The sequence below is a fragment of the Rhipicephalus sanguineus genome, chromosome 6, assembly GCF_013339695.2.
Source record: "Rhipicephalus sanguineus isolate Rsan-2018 chromosome 6, BIME_Rsan_1.4, whole genome shotgun sequence".
Classification (NCBI taxonomy): Eukaryota; Metazoa; Arthropoda; class Arachnida; order Ixodida; family Ixodidae; genus Rhipicephalus; species Rhipicephalus sanguineus.
The window spans coordinates 91,708,399-91,725,777 of NC_051181.1; the positions used below are offsets into that span (position 1 = coordinate 91,708,399).

At 44.2% G+C, this 17,379-nt stretch overlaps 1 long non-coding RNA gene across 1 annotated transcript in view; it reads right to left on the reverse strand.

Moving 5' to 3' along the window:
• LOC119395990 (uncharacterized) overlaps positions 1–17,063 on the reverse strand; it is a 44,018-nt gene extending 26,955 nt beyond the window's left edge. The window contains exon 1 of the long non-coding RNA XR_005184369.1: positions 16,880–17,063. This is a non-coding gene — a long non-coding RNA (uncharacterized LOC119395990). The remainder of the gene's footprint in view (positions 1–16,879) is intronic.
• Positions 17,064–17,379: the final 316 nt, after the last annotated feature.

Here is a 17,379-nt window from a genome sequence, read left to right on the forward strand (position 1 = left end):
TTTGTTCAGTTTCCGGGTAACCAGATATGGGGTGCCGTGTCGATGGAAGGACGCATCCCAACATAAACGTAACAACTGTTTATTAGCGTAGTAGCAGCAGCGGGGCGAGCATACCGACGCTGCGCTCAGTCGGGTAGCGAAGGAAGGAAGGAGCACTTCCAAACTTGACAGCTCGGTTTTATAGCCACCGTCGGTGACATAAGCCTCCGGTGACGCTGCGGTGGCGCTGTTCCTTATCGGAGGCGTGGTGTAGCATGTAGCCTTGTCACGCTGGGCTAGATAGTGACGAGGCGGAGGCTGCGCCGGTTTGTGCGCAGTGTGTCGCCACAGGCTTATAACACACTTTCGATGCGTTAAGGATGTGAGACATATTGTTTGTTCTAGCTAACGATCTTAACGTAAATACAAACGCTGACAAACGTGCTGCAATGACACTCAGCCAGCTACCACATGGTACAGATGCCATGGTACATGGCACGATATGCATACAAATGACAATTAGCTCTAAGATGTCCACCCATATCGTCAGATTGGCTCAAAGCTAAAAAATTGCAGGCAGCTTCTTCGTATGAAACCGATTAGCACAATGCGTGCGATCGGCCTGAATTTTTGTCATTACCGTTAATCACCCAAATAACTTCTCTAGGTTCCTATATGCCTTGCTCTACAACGTTGAGAAATTAGTAGGCCTGTCAATCCAAGTCGGTGCAAAGGTTTACGTAAATTGTATACAGCACAAAGTGCGAACGTGTCAAGTAAAATAGGTGTAATTATACGAAATAATTCGTTGAACTCCCAAAACACTTAACCCAAGAAAGCGCAACGCGCGGTGCAGAACTTCCGCATGCCCCTCTTAGGGCCATTTAGAGGAACGGCTGGTCTCTGTCGAAGCAGCAGTTGCCCTTCGTCGCAGCATCCACAGCATCACTAGGCGCGTCTGCGTGCGCATTTCCAACCGTCCCCCGCACGCATGCAAACGATCTAATTACGTTAGTGCGCATGCCCGCAATGCTTGTTTCTTTTCTATTTTTTTTTTTGAGAGACGAAGTTTCAAGCCGTCGGCGTTAAGGAATATGCTGTATAATCCTGCGTGCTCGACCGAGAAGTATTTGGAGAGGGAAAAGTTTGAAATCCGAACACTGAGCTCGGGAATGCCGAGTGAACTCCTTGAAATATTTCTCTCCGCGTATTATAACTTGAACTCTTATTATCTGGAACATATAATCTTAGCGGTTTTTGTTGCGACAGAAATTATGCAGACACTCCAGGCGCGTTTCCGCCGTCTCCATGTGGTTCTCTGTATAAAAAAACGCCAGGCCTGCGCGGAAAGCGCTGCACCGTCACAGCGACAGTTGGAACAGCGGCATTTCTACAGCCCGTTATGAACTCGCTTGGGCTACTAATATTAGCAAGGTACCCACTAGGCCATATATCATAATTTTTGTGAAGTTGGGAAGCACCTACTACGCCATTATTCGTCATTCTGCGGAGAAGCGAGGTACCAGCTACACGTCTGTAAGGCATTATGTGCACTTTGTTTACGCGATAGCTGACGACGATGAAGAATTATGGCTGGGTCTTTTGTAATGGGTTGGAAGCTTCAAACGGCCCACTAATTACGTAATTCGCATTGTTCGATGCCTGGTCATTATTTCACTCGCCTACCACGCTATATAACATGTGGTAACTTGAGAAAGAGAGTGAGAGAGGGAAAGCATTTTACAGAAACCCTAATAATAATATCTGGGGTTTAACGTCCCATCATTTAACGTCCCATCAGACTCTATCATTCGCAGGATCCTCGTGGTTCTCTGTATGATTTTCGTACTTATGCTAGAAGGACTCCAAAGACTCGAACGATCTACGGACGGCACCACACATCTTTCCAGGTACCCACCTTTTTAAACAAAATCGACAGCCTTCTAGATATAAATTGCACAGTTTCTAAGCAAATGATCAGGATAGTACTGATTGAAAACAACATTGAATTTTCTTGACTACTGTTTTTGTTTTCTGTTTGCCCATATTGTATCTCATGTTTTTATGTTTTTTTTTCTGGTACAAATACTACACCGTACGACAATTCCTAATCGTATATTTGTGTACTTTTTCCCCGAGCATCCCTGTGTATTTTTTTATTATTTGTCGTTTCTGTATGCTTTATGTAACTGCGATGAGCACTCGCAACTAATGTCAAATTGGTATGTTGAACATTACGATTGTAGTGTATACATTTCCATACTAGAAATAATGCTTTATTATTGCTGTATTTGTTACATTATTTTGCACATGTACCTTTTTATTTTTTATTTCATTCCTATTATTTGTATCCTGCAAAGTGCTTATGACGGCCTGCGTGCCTCACTGCACCTGGAGCAAAGGCCCTTTGTCAGGCTTTTAAGCCTTTTGCCTTCGCTTCATTTTCTGTACTTGCACAGAAAGAAACAAATAAAGAAATACGACTTGCAAAGCTAAAAAAAAAAAAAACACGATATGATTATGAGAGACGCCGTAGTGGAGGGCTGCGGAAATTTCGACCACCTGGGGTTCTTTAACGTGCACCTAAATCTAAGTACACGGGCCTCAAACATTTTCGCCTCCATCGAAAATGCAGCCGCTGCGGCCGGGATTCGATCCCGCGACCTTCGGGTCAGCAGTCGAGCGCCATAACCACTAGACCACCGTAGTGGGGCTTTACAGAAACCCTGATGAAATAGATCATGGGAGGCTTACGGGCTTCCTTGGCAAGCAATAGACGTGAACTTGCGAGGAAGCCACTACGCTATCAATCATCCTAATTTTTTTAAAGTAGGGAAGCAGTCACTATGCCATTTTTCTTATTCCTGCGGAAAACCGCACAGCCCTTTGTAATGGGTGAGAAGCACTCAACAACCCGCTCGTTACGCAATTATCATTGTGTGACGCCTGTTTACAGAATTAGTGTTGTGTGACGCCTGGTTGTTATTTTACTCTTCTACCACGCTATATTACGTATGTTAGTGTGGTTCCTTCCCGACGTGAAGCCTGTATAGGGTCTTTTTGCGAAGCAGTTTCGAGCAACGGCATGGCTCTGAGGTAGAATACTGGGCTCCCACTCAGAGAGCCCTGGTTCGAACCCCGTTCCATCCTGGACATTCTTATATGGTTTTTTTTTTGTTACCGGACACCGGGGGCATCGGCGGCGGCGGTGGCGGACAACTACGGCGCGAAAAATGGCCGTTTTTGTGATCTCATAACAGCTTTCGTTTTACAATGTATTGCCTGCGGCGCGACGGGGGTATCGAACCAATGACCCTTTTAATGCCTTTTTGTTTTCTGTGAGCGTACAATATCTGTAATACACGGTTTAGAAAGAGAGAAATCCGTCGTATACGAAGTGATGCGTTGCGGAGCCTGAGTGATTTATTTCTTCAATTTTAGCTGTATATACCTTGACTGCTTGCAAACAGGTGCAAGCTTCTCTCTCTTGAATACTCCTATCAGATATACCAAATCAACAAAGCAAATTGGGCGAGTAGATAGGTTAATATTTTTAGGCGTTTACTTGCAGCGGGACCCAGGCGAGGGACAAGGATCAGCGTTCGTTTCGTTCACTATACGTATGTCCCTACTCTCTGCCGTGCTGCACGCATACGCCCCAAGAAGTGCAGATTTGCCGAGTTATGAACCTCTGCACATATCCACAAGCGCTAAACTTATTCACGGACAATGCGGGACAAACACTGTTGTCGTGGCTTTCTGACACAGAGGTGCATGATACACATGCACCTCTAGCGTGTAGGATGCCCGTTTTGGAGAGAGTTGTTATTGAAGATTATATTGACCGTAGCTGGTAATAACTGGAGCAATTAATGTCATATTTATTTGTTCTGATAATGATACACATGCAATGACAATTATCACATACGACACATTATCCCCTGCAACTAACGTATGGAAGCGTAATCAATGCCACAAACAGCGGCTCTGCATAGATTAAAGCCGAAATGGATTATAGACCGCCATCGGAGAGACGTGCTGCTGCAAAACATGCAAAGATAACCTAAACTGCTAGATGCAAAGTTCGTTCTATAATCTCTTCGGTTAATCCCGAATGCAAACGGGAGAATAAGGCATGCGCTTTGCTTACGCAAGCTCTGCTTCGTACGCGAAAAAATAAGGAACACGCCATATTCCGGTTTGCTTTTTAATGAGCGAGTCTAGTAATCGCATGCTTGTAGAGTCTGGCGCAATGGCTAATCTTTGGACGGGCGAGTCCGAGCAAGAGAATCAATACAACGTCGAAAAGGTATTGCGAAGTTCTAGCCGATATGAAGCCTTAGAAGCGCAGAGTTTCTAGAATCAAAGGGAATGAATCAGTAAAAAAAAGGATAATAAATATCCTATCTTTGCGATGGCTCTACGCAGAAGAGGAAATCAAATGTAGTTTAAAAAAACGAAAACACTCGAGTCAGCTTGAAGTCTTGGGACAGAGGTGCATTTCCGAAGACAGGTTCACTGCACTTCGGAAAGTACACTTGTGCAGGAGTTGCAAAAGTAGCCGAGTGCAGAAAGACACAGTACTGGTAGAGCTTATTACGCTATTGATTGAACTGGGATTGGATCTTCTCGAGCTGACCCTAAATAATGACACACAAGCGTGTGTAAAACTAAATGCGCCCGTAACATGTAAATTGTTACGTTGGGTACCAGTGCTCTTCTGTATTTTTTTGTAGGTTTTAGAAGTGCTTTGAGAGAGTTGCCGGTGGGCACGATGAAAGAGACCGGGTTTATGTATACGCCGCTCAACAAAGGAACTGTGCAGTACTTTGTTTACCTTCTAACTAGGTAATTTGGTTACCCCATGATTTTTGTTATCGAACGTATCTCCCGACCAAGAATAAAACGTTTCACTTAGCTTTTCGCTTTACCCATTTCGTTTTGATGAGGTAACAATAAAGTTCTGCCTTGAATGTGCAAGCGCAATATGCTGCCTCCAATGGAATATGCTGATGAGGATGTTCATCCTGAGCTTCGTTCTTCCACCGATGCGATAACACATGCTTTCAATTTATCTTATATACTACACAAATTTCAGTGCTGGGCAGTATCGAAGATACATGTATCTTCGATACTATCTCAGATACTCTTTGGGTATCTTGTATCTGTATCGCGATACGTCTCGCAAGACGTGTATCAGTATCTGTATTTCCGATACATTGAAGAATGTATCGTGTATCTTATGTACAAGATACTTCGATCGCAACACCGCGGTGCGAAACAATAAACGTTGTTCCATCTCCGCTTCTCCTGCTGATACTGCTAAGCCACCAGGTCAAAACTAAAGACAATGACATGATTTTACCTTTTCGCCAGAGTTTTCCAGCGAGGGCAGGTGATGAGCTCTGAGCGCTCCTATCGAGGGAGCAGAGTCACGTGGTGGCGCTCGCGTCATCTCGACAAACGCACGAACGTCTACGCCCAGACGACATTTTGTTTTCACGGTTTCTTTGTTTTCCTTTTATAGCGATAGCAATTATATGGACAGCCTCAGCTGGTTCTTGCCGCCGTCATGCACCGTATATGTATAAGTGTAAAAGTGTATAAGTGCACCGTATATGTATGCCGCGCTTCGAAAAGTGCTTCCGAAGCGAGGAATCGAACCAGCGACCTCCCTCTCTGCAGCGCGTGGCGCTAACCACTACGCCACAAAGCGCAGATACTTCAGGTAGCTAACGGCGAGCGTTATATACACACCCTTTACCGCTGGCAGGACTCGGAGACGGCAGGCGCTTATAAGCGTTTCTTCATTACCAGCGAGGTGGCTAGAGTAGCACGATGGGCGCATTTAAAAGTAGTCGGCCAGCTCGCTCACTTCTAATATTTGCGCAGGGAGAACCTTGCCCTTCCGCTTTCTGCTCGCGCGGTAATTGCTGCCGGGGGGCAGATGTCTTTGCAGCGTAGCAGCGGGTCCATCCCGGGCCGCTTTTCTTGCTATCGCATTCATTGTTTCGCCCTTGCGGCGAAACTGTGACTTTCTAGTTGTGGCAGTGCTATGGCACTTGACTCTTAGCTAGTATCCTGTGCCTCGTACTACAATGCGTGCGTGTCTTTTTGCATAAATTTTGATGCCGCTGTACCGTCGTTATCGAAGTGTCTCTTGCTTTGCGTCTTTACGAAGTCTGAAGAATGCAAGAAAAGGGGTTGCTTTGCGTCTCGTGGCTTTCACACATCGGCGATTTGAAGGACTTCGTCGATGCATGTTTGACTTACATGCAATGATATTGACTTATATGCAAATAAGATTCCAAGAGCTATAGCACCACCGGTGCCGATGCTGGATTTAACAGAACAAGCATTCACTTAACAGAAGCTCTCTTGGCGTACGTCTCCTTTTCTTTTATTCATTGAGTTTTCAAAATTATAATTGGATATTTGCACAAGTTCTTTCTAAGCTGTCCTTTTCCATCCCATACATTACCTATGTCTCTGTATTGCTTTTTTTTATTCTGCTTACGGCAATATGTCTTTAACGTGCTGGCAACGAAAGCTCTCTGCTTTATTCTTTTAGCTGTCTGCATTATTTCTGCTACTGTTTACAGACTTGTATTCAACTTAAGTTTACTGTTATGTCAAGGTGACGTTGAGAGAAATATATAATATTCTGCGCGTGCTCGGAGTATACAGTAACAAGAGTTCTGCTTACGGCTTAGTAAAATATTGAAATTGAGTTTTCATGATAATAATGTAAATTATTAGGAGCCATCTCAAAGATGTTAGCAAGGGATTGGAGAAACATTGTTATACATAATGCTCGGTTTTTCTAATGAGTGTCTCAACGAGTCGGTTTACGCGATTTATATAGGCACTGCATTTTCTGGGGTCTTATCTTAAATGCCTACTTGTCATGGCTATTAGGGGTTACCCGCCGCGGTGGTCTAGTGGTTATGGTGCTTCACTGCTAACCCGTAGGTCGCGGCGACCGCAGTTTGATGCATGTATGCTTATCTTTAGGTTTTACGACACCACGTGGTCGAAATTTCCGGAGCCCTCCACTATAGCGTCTGTCATTAGCAAAGTTAGCAATTGGGCTAGTTGGTTGTGCATGTTGGGAGGGAATATATAATATCTGGGGTTTAACGTCCCAAAACCACGATATGTTTATGAGAGACGCCGTAGTGGAGGGCTCCGGAAATTTCGACCACCTGGGGTTCTTTAACGTTCACCTAAATCTAAGTACACGGGCCTCAGACATTTCCGCCTCCACCGAAAATGCAGCCGCCCCGGCCGGGAATCGATCCCGCGACCTTCGGGTCAGCAGTCGAGCGCCATAACCACTAGACCACCGTGGCGGGGCCATGTTGGGAGGGAATTGCGCTACAGGTAACTGGGAGTTAACAAAGCTAGAGGACAGACGAACGGAATGGACACGACAAGCGCAAATATCAATTGAAATTTATTGAAAAGAACATTGAAGGGCGAAAATATTCTATGAAAGGGGGACAACAGTCAATCTACGAAGCGAGACGGCGTTACATTCTTCTGAACAGGTATCTTACGCCACACGTGCCTGGCGTGGGTGACGTCAGTGGTGCTTGTTTCTTCTGATGAAGTCGATTTCTTGTGGGGTTGGTAGAATGGAGCATGAACTGACGCATGCGCTTTGCTGGTTAGTTATATGGTAGGCCTCCCATATTTCTCTGGTATTTTTGTTCTTTGATTTGGCTAATATTGCAGTTTCTTCGAACTTTGGGCTGCATCCGCATTCTCTGCAGTGCATTGACAGGTTGCCTGTTATTGCCGTTTGTTGACATGCGTAGCGGTGCTCTTTCAGCCGTTCGTTCACACAACGACCCGATTGTCCCACGTATGCCCTGCCACAAGTCAGTGGGATGGAATATATAATGCCAACTTCGCATTCTACGTATTTTTTGCCATGACGAGTTCGGCATTCTACTTTTATCAAGTCCTGGCCGTTTACTCTTTTGCACATACTTTTCAGCTTGACCGGGGCAGAAAAAACAACGTCCAGCTCATGCCTGGCTCCTGTCGTTTTCAATTTGTGGGATGCCTTGTGCACGTAAGAGACAACCGCCGGTTTTTTGTCCTGCGGTCTGCGCTTTTCTTTCGCTTCAATTCTTGCAACATGCTCTCTCCTACGGAGACCAGCACGCTGTCCGGGTAACCACTTCCTTGTAGGCGTTGCACTTGCAAGTTGAAACTTTCACTGCATCTGTGTTCGCAGTAGATTTTGATTGCATGCACGCGTTAGCGATCGCTCTCATCACTAGTTTCTTGTGTGCAGAGTCAAACCGAAGAATGCCTTTTTCGCCTCTCGTTTTGTACATGTAGCACATATGGCTCTCTTCTTGCCTTATGTTCAGGTCTAAGTATTGTAGGGTACTTTCGATGGGAACTTCATGGGTGAACTGCAGACCTTCGTGCGCTTCCGTAAACATCTTGACCACTCTTTCCACGGCGGTTGCGTCTATTGGCTGGTTTACACAGACGAGGCAGTCGTCGACATACTTGAAGCATCTCACGACGTTGGTCCCTTGAAACTGCTGATGAAGTGCTCTATCTCCTACCGCCAATAACATGTCCGAGAATGTAGGGGCCAGACAAATACCTTCGACTTGCATGTATACAACACTACTGTGTTCTATGAGCAACGCCCCTGAGTACACTTCCAGAAGTTTAATGAAATTGGGGCTTGAAAAACTTGCTAAGATCATTAAAGAGAGCGACAGAGACAGCTTGCGGCCGTTCTTTGCAGTCAAGACGCATAAAGAAGGAAACCCCTTCAGGCTCATCGTAGAAGGCCGCTCGACTTGGCAGAACAGCTTGGCATGCTTTTTACAGGAGCACCTGAAAACGCTCGACTTCAATGATCCTTTCCTCATCAGGAATTCGGACAGTGTTGTTGAATTCCTTGAAACAACTTCCTGCACCTCAATTTTCTCGATTGACGTTAAGGACCTCTATTGCAACATTCCGCAAAAGGAAGCCCTCAGAGCAGTTGAAGAGTCGGAAAATTCGGAAATGTCAGATTTCAAAACCAATGTGGGATAAGCTTAGCAAATTTCATGAAACTTCTGGAAGTGTACTTAAGGGCGTTGCTCATAGACCACAGTAGTGTTGTATACAAGCAAGACGAAGGTATTTGCATAGGGTCGTGTGTCCTAGTCGCTGATGTGTCCTACGCATTGCCCGAATCGCCCGGGTCCACTGTTCTCTGCTAATGCATGCGCATAAATACTTGATAAGTGGACCAGGGGATGGCCACTGCTGTAGCACAATTGTAAAAGCATCGGGCGCGAAATAAGAAAGTTGCAGGTGCGGTCTCTGCCAGTGGCAAGTTGTCTTTTTTTCCACTTCTTTTTTCACATCTACATCGCAATTACTGCGATACACTTTAAACAGCACAAATAACATCTCCTATACCTTCCCTGGATTTATTATCTGCTGGGTTTAATTGAGGTTGGTTCAAATAAGGAAACCAGCGCTCAAGATTCCATTCATTCATTCATTCATTCATTCATTCATTCATTCATTCATTCATTCATTCATGCTGCTAATGCCTTTTATATGCAGCAATACATGTTAATATAAAATTCTAGCAAGTGCTAATAACGCAAAAGTGAGCATGTCATAAATATAAAGCGGCATATAGATATAGCGTCGCAGAAACAGCTAACAAGCTGCTGAGCTTGAGCACGTGGGTTCGATTCCTGGTCATAGCGAAAGCATTTAGATGTGCTCCAAATGCAAGAACAGCCGTGCACTTACACTAACGTGCACGTTAAAAAACGCAGGTGATCAAAAATTATTCCCCTGTCACCTATTACGGCGCGCCTCGTAATCGCGTCGTGCTTTTAGCGCTTAAAACCCTCGGAGTTTTTATCGCATTATTTTTCGTCAACGCCACGTTAAGAAGTGTGGTGGCGCATGGCTCTGCGTACTTCATTTCCCCCATAGTGAGCCTAACGACACTGATGATGTCCCATTCTTGAGCATAGGAAGACCAGTCCGCTATCTTTCGAAAGGCCGCACTTAAAATAGTATCATTGCGTACGTGAGTTATCGCGCTTCACCATACCTCCGAAATATTATTTGCGAGAAAAGGCAATAGTGAAAAGGCAAATCTCTCATTGAAAGGTGACGTCATGCGTTGCTTTTCTTGAGCATTTCGTTTATCGCTTTAGAGCTTTCTATACAACAGGGGACTATTCCGCCCATAGTAAGCGGTGCCCTGATTTAGCCGACGAATGTAAGGAACAGAAATAAAATGATGGAAGGATGAGATGCGCGCCTGGCGTTAGCGGCCCTGGAGGGAGCTTTTCTAAGGAGATTTTCTACGGAGGGAGCTTTTCTACGGCACCACGGGTAGCTTTTCCCGGCGTAACGTTGGTTAGACTCCAGCACTTTTGTGGGGTCTCCTACAAAAGTGTGGAAAAATATGCTGTCTCTATTAGGCAGAGAACGAAGGGTCAGCGAGCATTGAAGAAGCTCGCAGTGCAATTTCTCTAAATCAGAGCTTCAAATTCCATACTGCTGAGGGGGCAATCAGCTTGAAATGGTCGGATTGAATACATAAGGAGATAAAGAATAAATGCGTCGGAGCTCAGTCACCCAAATTACGGACGCAATTGCTTTTTGGCAGACATTCATGGCATCCCCAAGCAAACTCGACTTTAATCGATTCGATTGAGAGCATTGCATGCTATGGTATGTAGGGTCTTAATTAGGAAGTAAGGAAGCCGCGTTTACATCTAAGCTTAATTCATACGTGTAAGTATGAGTAAGGGTTCATGCTCTGAAAGTATGTGCATTTTATACGGAACTCGAGTCTTCCGTCACATAACTGTCCGTGAAAAAATATGGAGCGGGAAACAAACGTTCGAAAGCGGCATGTTCCTGCAATTAAAAAAAATGTTTCCCGAATCTTCATACGGAACTGTGGCAACAACTTGTGCGTGCTACATACGCCGGATCTGTTCATTTATTCAGCCCTTACGCTAGTGAAATCGATATATACTTTGTGTGCATTTATTCGCCTGATTGCAACACAAATGTGGCTCATGTTTTATAAAGGAATCCGCATAGAACCTTGCGTTTTCAATAATGCAGCTGTTAAATAATGCGCTCATCAGTTCTTTGGTGTAATATAATACATGTTCCAAATAATGGAAAAAGATAGCGCAAGGAATGAAAGTTCCTCCTGGTATAAATATTTTACAGCGCGAATTCTCAAGGCTTCAAGCAGACTTTCTGGTACATTGTAAGATGAGAAGTGGCAGTTAGTCGATCTGATGAGCTAAACACTTCAAGGATGGCACGAAAACTTCAATGGACCTGCGGACCTTACAATGAGCTAAAGAAAGTCAGTTATATCTACACAAAGCGAAAGCATCAAACGTGGCAGTGCGAATCGGAAGGCCATGTTGGTAGGCGCGTGGGTTTGTTATTTTTGAGCAAAAGAAGCGGGCTGAGGTAAGTCTTACTATGCGGGTTTCAGTACTAAAAACGCAATGTACCACAGCATCGTATTATATGGTGGCATATTATACACTACGTGATCCTCGAATCCATTGTTAAAAACAGCGCGAAGTAGACGCGGGCAAGCAAGAACGCAGGACTAGCGCTGGTCCAGCGCTAGGACCAGCGCTATTCCTGTGTTATTGCTTGTCCGCGTCTTCTTCGCGCTGTTTTAAATGCGAAGCATTTCTTAGCGAACCTCTGGCACTTTGAGCGTTTCTATCTACGTATCTATCTATCTGTCTATCTATCTATCTAGCCGCCTACGTCTGGGTGCTCTCATGATCGCCTCCTTAACTTGGTGTAGACCAAAATTTGCATAGGAAGGTAAGAGTATTTGACGAATATGATTGCCGGGTCATGATATGAATAACGTTAAAAATTGTCGCGTACGTCGTCAAACCCTTTCCACTAGACACGTGTGGCACATACCCGTTTACCACGGGCTGCGGTGTACGGGTATGCGCCACAGGTGATTGACAGTTTATATCTACCCAGCAACGGCGAGAACAGACAGTGTTAACTTAAATGTTAGAGCGTTAAGGAAAACCAACATCGGCAGCACTGACTCAACGAATGGAAAGAATGAAAATTAGGATCCCAGCAGGAATCGAACCCAAGCATTCTGCGTGGCAATCAGGTATTCTACCACTGAGCCACGCCAGGTCTGTAAACTGGTTTGAAAAAGCAGCCTACGCAGGCGTAATATCAGTGCAACGCCAATTGTGGTTGTGGTGCTGGCTATGTAATTTTGTAAGAAAGCAATAAACGCTACATGATACTCCTACGATGTGTACTCCTACGATGCAGGTGTCATATCAGATTAGTGTCTGTAGTTCCAGTGTTGGCTCCGCTTCTATAGCAGTCTAATAAACATTACGTTTGTATTCCTATGATTCAGCAAGCTATATTGAAGCATTGCTCGACCCCGGAGGAATACATTAACGAAGGTTACATATGATATCCACATCACCGCACCGTAAAGTGCACTTCGTCCACCAGAACGACGCTGTGTCCTCTTCATTTCTTACGAGGCTAGGCGATGGCCTCATGCTGACCGAGTATGATGCCAGATTGATTGACAACCGCTTTGTACACTAGGCTACTTAGGCCATATGCGCCCAGGTAGTCTACGAATACGACAAACACCATCCACTGATGTTGGTCTACGTAGCACTATCCAGGCCTACCAGCCTCGACGGCCTATACCTCACGAACGCGAAGGGTGGCTTCAGATTCCGACATGTCGCCGGCTCTGTCGACAGACAATTTGTCGACAAAATGACCGAGGCATCCACGAATTCCAACAGCTTTACTATACCACATACTTCACTACACATGGACTCCTCGTCATCACGATTACGACCGGATCCTATAACAACTAATTACCAGCTGCTGGTGCTCACTGATCACGGTGATGATGCCCTTGTTCAAGAACTGTCAAGAACTTCCTGCACACATGTACACGGGTTCGTTAAACGTGTGTGCGTTCTCGGGACACTTATAAGCACTACGTATCAGCTTACTGCTTCTGGTGTAGGTAATACCCACGTTGCTATTCGCAGCGTTACCCAACCGTAAACAACTGCTTATGTAACACATATGCGGCTCTTCAACATATATATGTGTGCGTATAAAATTTATACAAATCTTTAGCGTCATTTTGTAACTTGTCGTTCAGTAAAAAAAGTTACGCCACAGTCACCTACCCGCCGCATGCTTCGCATAACATCGACTCCCACGGTACTTGGGATCTGCCGAATTTTTTAACCATGGATTCTTACCAAATGGCTCGCATTCACTCGCTTTTAGGATCCTCGAAAGTTGAGGCAGCCATTTACGTGACGGTACACAACAAGCTTTCAGGCTAGTGCTCACCACAATAATAATAATAATAATAAAACACCTACCAGCTTGGTTTGCTTCCACTTCGACCTTCTTGTTTCTTTCATTGGCAGCTTGGTGATCTGGGTACATACTTGGCGCTGACAGAAACACTGACTCCTCACCCTTCATTCCTACACGTGATAACGCTCTCACGGGCGTTTGATCTCGCGAAGTACTTCTGTATTGGAAGTGTTTTGGCTCGGGCGAGTTGGTCATCCATGAACTTAGCTTGTATTAGCGCGGTACATACGAGACGTAGACACGACACACAAAAAAAAGAGGCAGGCAGGCGCTAAACTTTCAACTCCTTGTTGGAAGTTTAGCGCTTACCTGCCTCTTTTTTGTGTGTCCTGTCTACTTCTCGCATGTACCAAGCTAATGCAAGCTAAGTTCATGCTTCTGTATGTCATGTACATACACGAACCATGTGGCACTAATCACCCAACCACAAATGGAGTGTATCGGCACTCTACAAGGCATCGTAGATGCATGGCTGCTTTTCCTTACGACAGGTGCAAGTATCGCTTTGACATTGCATCAGAAGTATGCACTATTTCGGAATCATAATTGTGAAAGCTAACGCAAGATGTGCAGATGTCCAGGTGAGGAGGGCGTCAGTAGTGTTACTTCAAAAAATATAAACTGTAAACTATTTACAAGGCCTATACTTAGCACTGACCATGATGAAAGCCAAGGCGGAATAAAACAAGGTGCAAAGTTGCCTTCAGTTCCCCCCGATACTCTACTGCTTATATCTCAATACATAGCTACGTGCATCGTCTTCGAAATCACGTAGCAATAAGGATAAATATTTAAATGGCGGACTAAAATTGGGGCCTACAGATCAATATCCTTTATATGCAATCAACGCTGAAGCAGCTCGCAGTTGTGACGTCTCTTCGAATGGCTTAAACGCATATATATAGAAATTCTGCAAGCACAGGTCACTAGATTGGAAGGTCTCCGTCGGCATTTGAAGGCTCGGATTACGGGCAGCATTACTGAAAATGTCCCAAACGAGAAAGTACAAATCATTGCGCCACTTTAAAACGCGCATTTGTGCCTGAAGCATATTTATTCACAAAGCGAATGGCTCTCTGAATCAGCATCCCGCTTGCAGCGCTTCGTCTCTAAGTGATTCTGCTCCACTGGCCCTGCCGCAATGCACCGAGCTCTCCAGTTCGAGCTACAGTTGAAAAATGACCTACACATTACAGCACCAGTTAATATGCATCGGGATGGCTTGCTTTTCTATTTAATTTCTCGCCGGCCAAATTTAATGATTGTGATCGTCGGCACATCCTTATTTCACGTTGATACTTTAAAGCAGTGACCTCGAAAATGTGATGTATTACGCAAGCGTTAAAAGACAGTTTATAGGCGAGCTGTTAGAACAAAAGATGTATTTGGCAAATGTTAATTCAGCTGCCCAGACATGTGATTGGGTTAAAGCGAATACAGCGTCCTCGAAGCAAACGATAAACGCACACATGCACCTAAACCTTAACGGATGCCTACAGTTTGGGGCTTTACACCTTCAAAGCGCGATGTATACACACATTGGCTGCGTATATGAAAAGATTCGTCGTATTACATAAACCGCACTCATACACTTTTTAGCGCCTGCTAGTAACGTCTGTATCGGTGAGTAAGAACACAGGGCATGGTAAAGGAAGGTTTAGAATGTTTAAAATCTGTGACATAGACGTTAGATGAAAGAGATCCTCATTCCCCCATTTCGCTAGAGTGAACCCCACATGGTCGAAATTTCCAGAGGGCAATTAGCAAACTGCCCCTACGCAATGCAGAAGAAAACTGTTCATGGAAGAAGAATAATATCAAGATTACCCCGATGTAAAGCCTCAGTTCAAGGACGCAACGTCATAATCGCTTAGAATTACGTGACAGTAAAAATAAGGCTAGTGACTTGGGCTAGTTCTTTTTGATAATGAGGGAGAGGTGCAGCACAAAGGAAGACCGAGCGACGCGGAAAATACGAGGATGGGCGTGGTAAAAAGAATTTGTCTGCTGACGTTTCACCATGCACTCATTGTTGTTGGTTTTATGTAATTATTGATCTATGAATTGCAAATATTCGATCCGTATATTGTTCCCCTTACAGTAAAGAACAGATTTCTGTTGCCAGGCTTTCTTGGCTTTGCAAGTAAATTTAAAAAAAAAACACTTCCTGTCTTGTTCGCCAACTATACTGGATAGAAGACTCTATGAATACCCCATGATTTTCATGGTGAACCATGAACAATGACACAAAGAAGCGTAAAGTGAATTGAATCAAAGAGGCAAGTGAACGAAATGTTTTGTATGTTAGAACACGCTTAGTTTGAACCATTTTTCTGTGGGAAAATGAATAAAGCGACCCCTTACCCGAAGCGGAGAAAAAAACGCCCGATTACAGCGAGCGCACGTGTATCCTGAAATTAATGGTCGAACGGTTCTATACAACGAACCAAGCTCATGGTTTGATGAGCCCAGTGTTCGCAAGTAGAATAATCGCATGCATGCTGAGTAGTACGCGAGTAATTAGGAGTCCAGTAGAGGCAAATGCCCGACGCTTTATCGAAAGCCAAGCGATGCGTACTAAATCTAGCCTGCGGCGGCCGCTTAACAGCCAAGGAAATATCTTGCGCACCAATGCTATTAGTGCTTGTTCTAATACGTAAGAAACGCATTTATATACATTACAATGCCAAAATATGAAAGTATTATTTTTTTTTTATTCTGGCACCGCCAATCATGTTAATGAGTGCATGTTTCTCTTTTCTCGTTTTTAACAGCAAATGTCCAGGAGAATAAGATATGTATTTATGTTGTTTTCAATTAACAATTGACAAGTTCATACTTTTTAAATGATGGCCTTATTTTTATCGATAAAACATGAACTTCTCCAGCATGTAATCCTCTGTATAGCTGAAAAAATATCCCCTGCAGTCATACGGGGAGCGGTGGCACGTTTCTAACAGGCAGGGTGTTCACAGCTTGCTAAGAATTCCTTCGAGTATTTTAATTTTTATTAGCGCCACGCGTACGTAGGGTCGGTTTCGCGTGTTACTGTGTCCAACGACTGGCTCAGCAACACGCGCTATAAAATGTTCACGAGAACTGCTGATCAAGCATGCGAAGCAAGTAAAAAATATGTACTGTGTGGTTAGAAGATGACATTCTGGCTTTTAATGTACCACAACTGTAGTTACTTACGACTGAATTATAGCACATATACTGCAAGTACACACTTTTTATATGCGAAGGCGTCTATACGCAGTGATGTTGAACGATCTTGAGTGTAGGAGTAGAAAAGAATATGCTTGCAGCATAAGACTAACAAATAATTTTAAAACGCTCCACTATTTTACCAAGGCAGCGTATGCGCCCCAATTTCACAGACGTTCACAGAATATTTAGCTGCGCATTTACGAAACTGAACACGAGTTTTCTCAGGGAAACAATAAGAGCTTACCTGTTTCCATAATTCAAACATTTCAGAAACCCTCGCTAAAGCGCTTCCTATGCCCAGCTCAATAAGTTCATCAGGCTTCAGTATAATTCTGTGAGGAAGTAAGTGAATTCGGTGTAAAGTTGTATATATTTCCGTATAATTCCTGTAAGAACCACACGTAAACTATACAGAACTACTACAAAGTATGTGGAAAGTAGACAGGTGCCTTAAACCGTGCTGTCAGGTGTCTTCAGTACTGCGGCTGTATTTTCTCGTCCAGTCATAATCTCCGAAACCTTCGAAGTTAACTGTATTATTAGTTTGAAAAGTCAGCGGCACTGTGAATTAACCTTCAACTATGAAAGCACATTTATCAAAAGCACATGCTTTTTTGAAAAGGTTACACTAGATTCAAATCTTCAGTGCGAAGCATTCATGAGGCCGTCATTCGAACACTCTGCCTGTCAAATTGTTTTCATACTGTTAATGAAGCTGTCATCACAGTTGACATTCTTATCGCT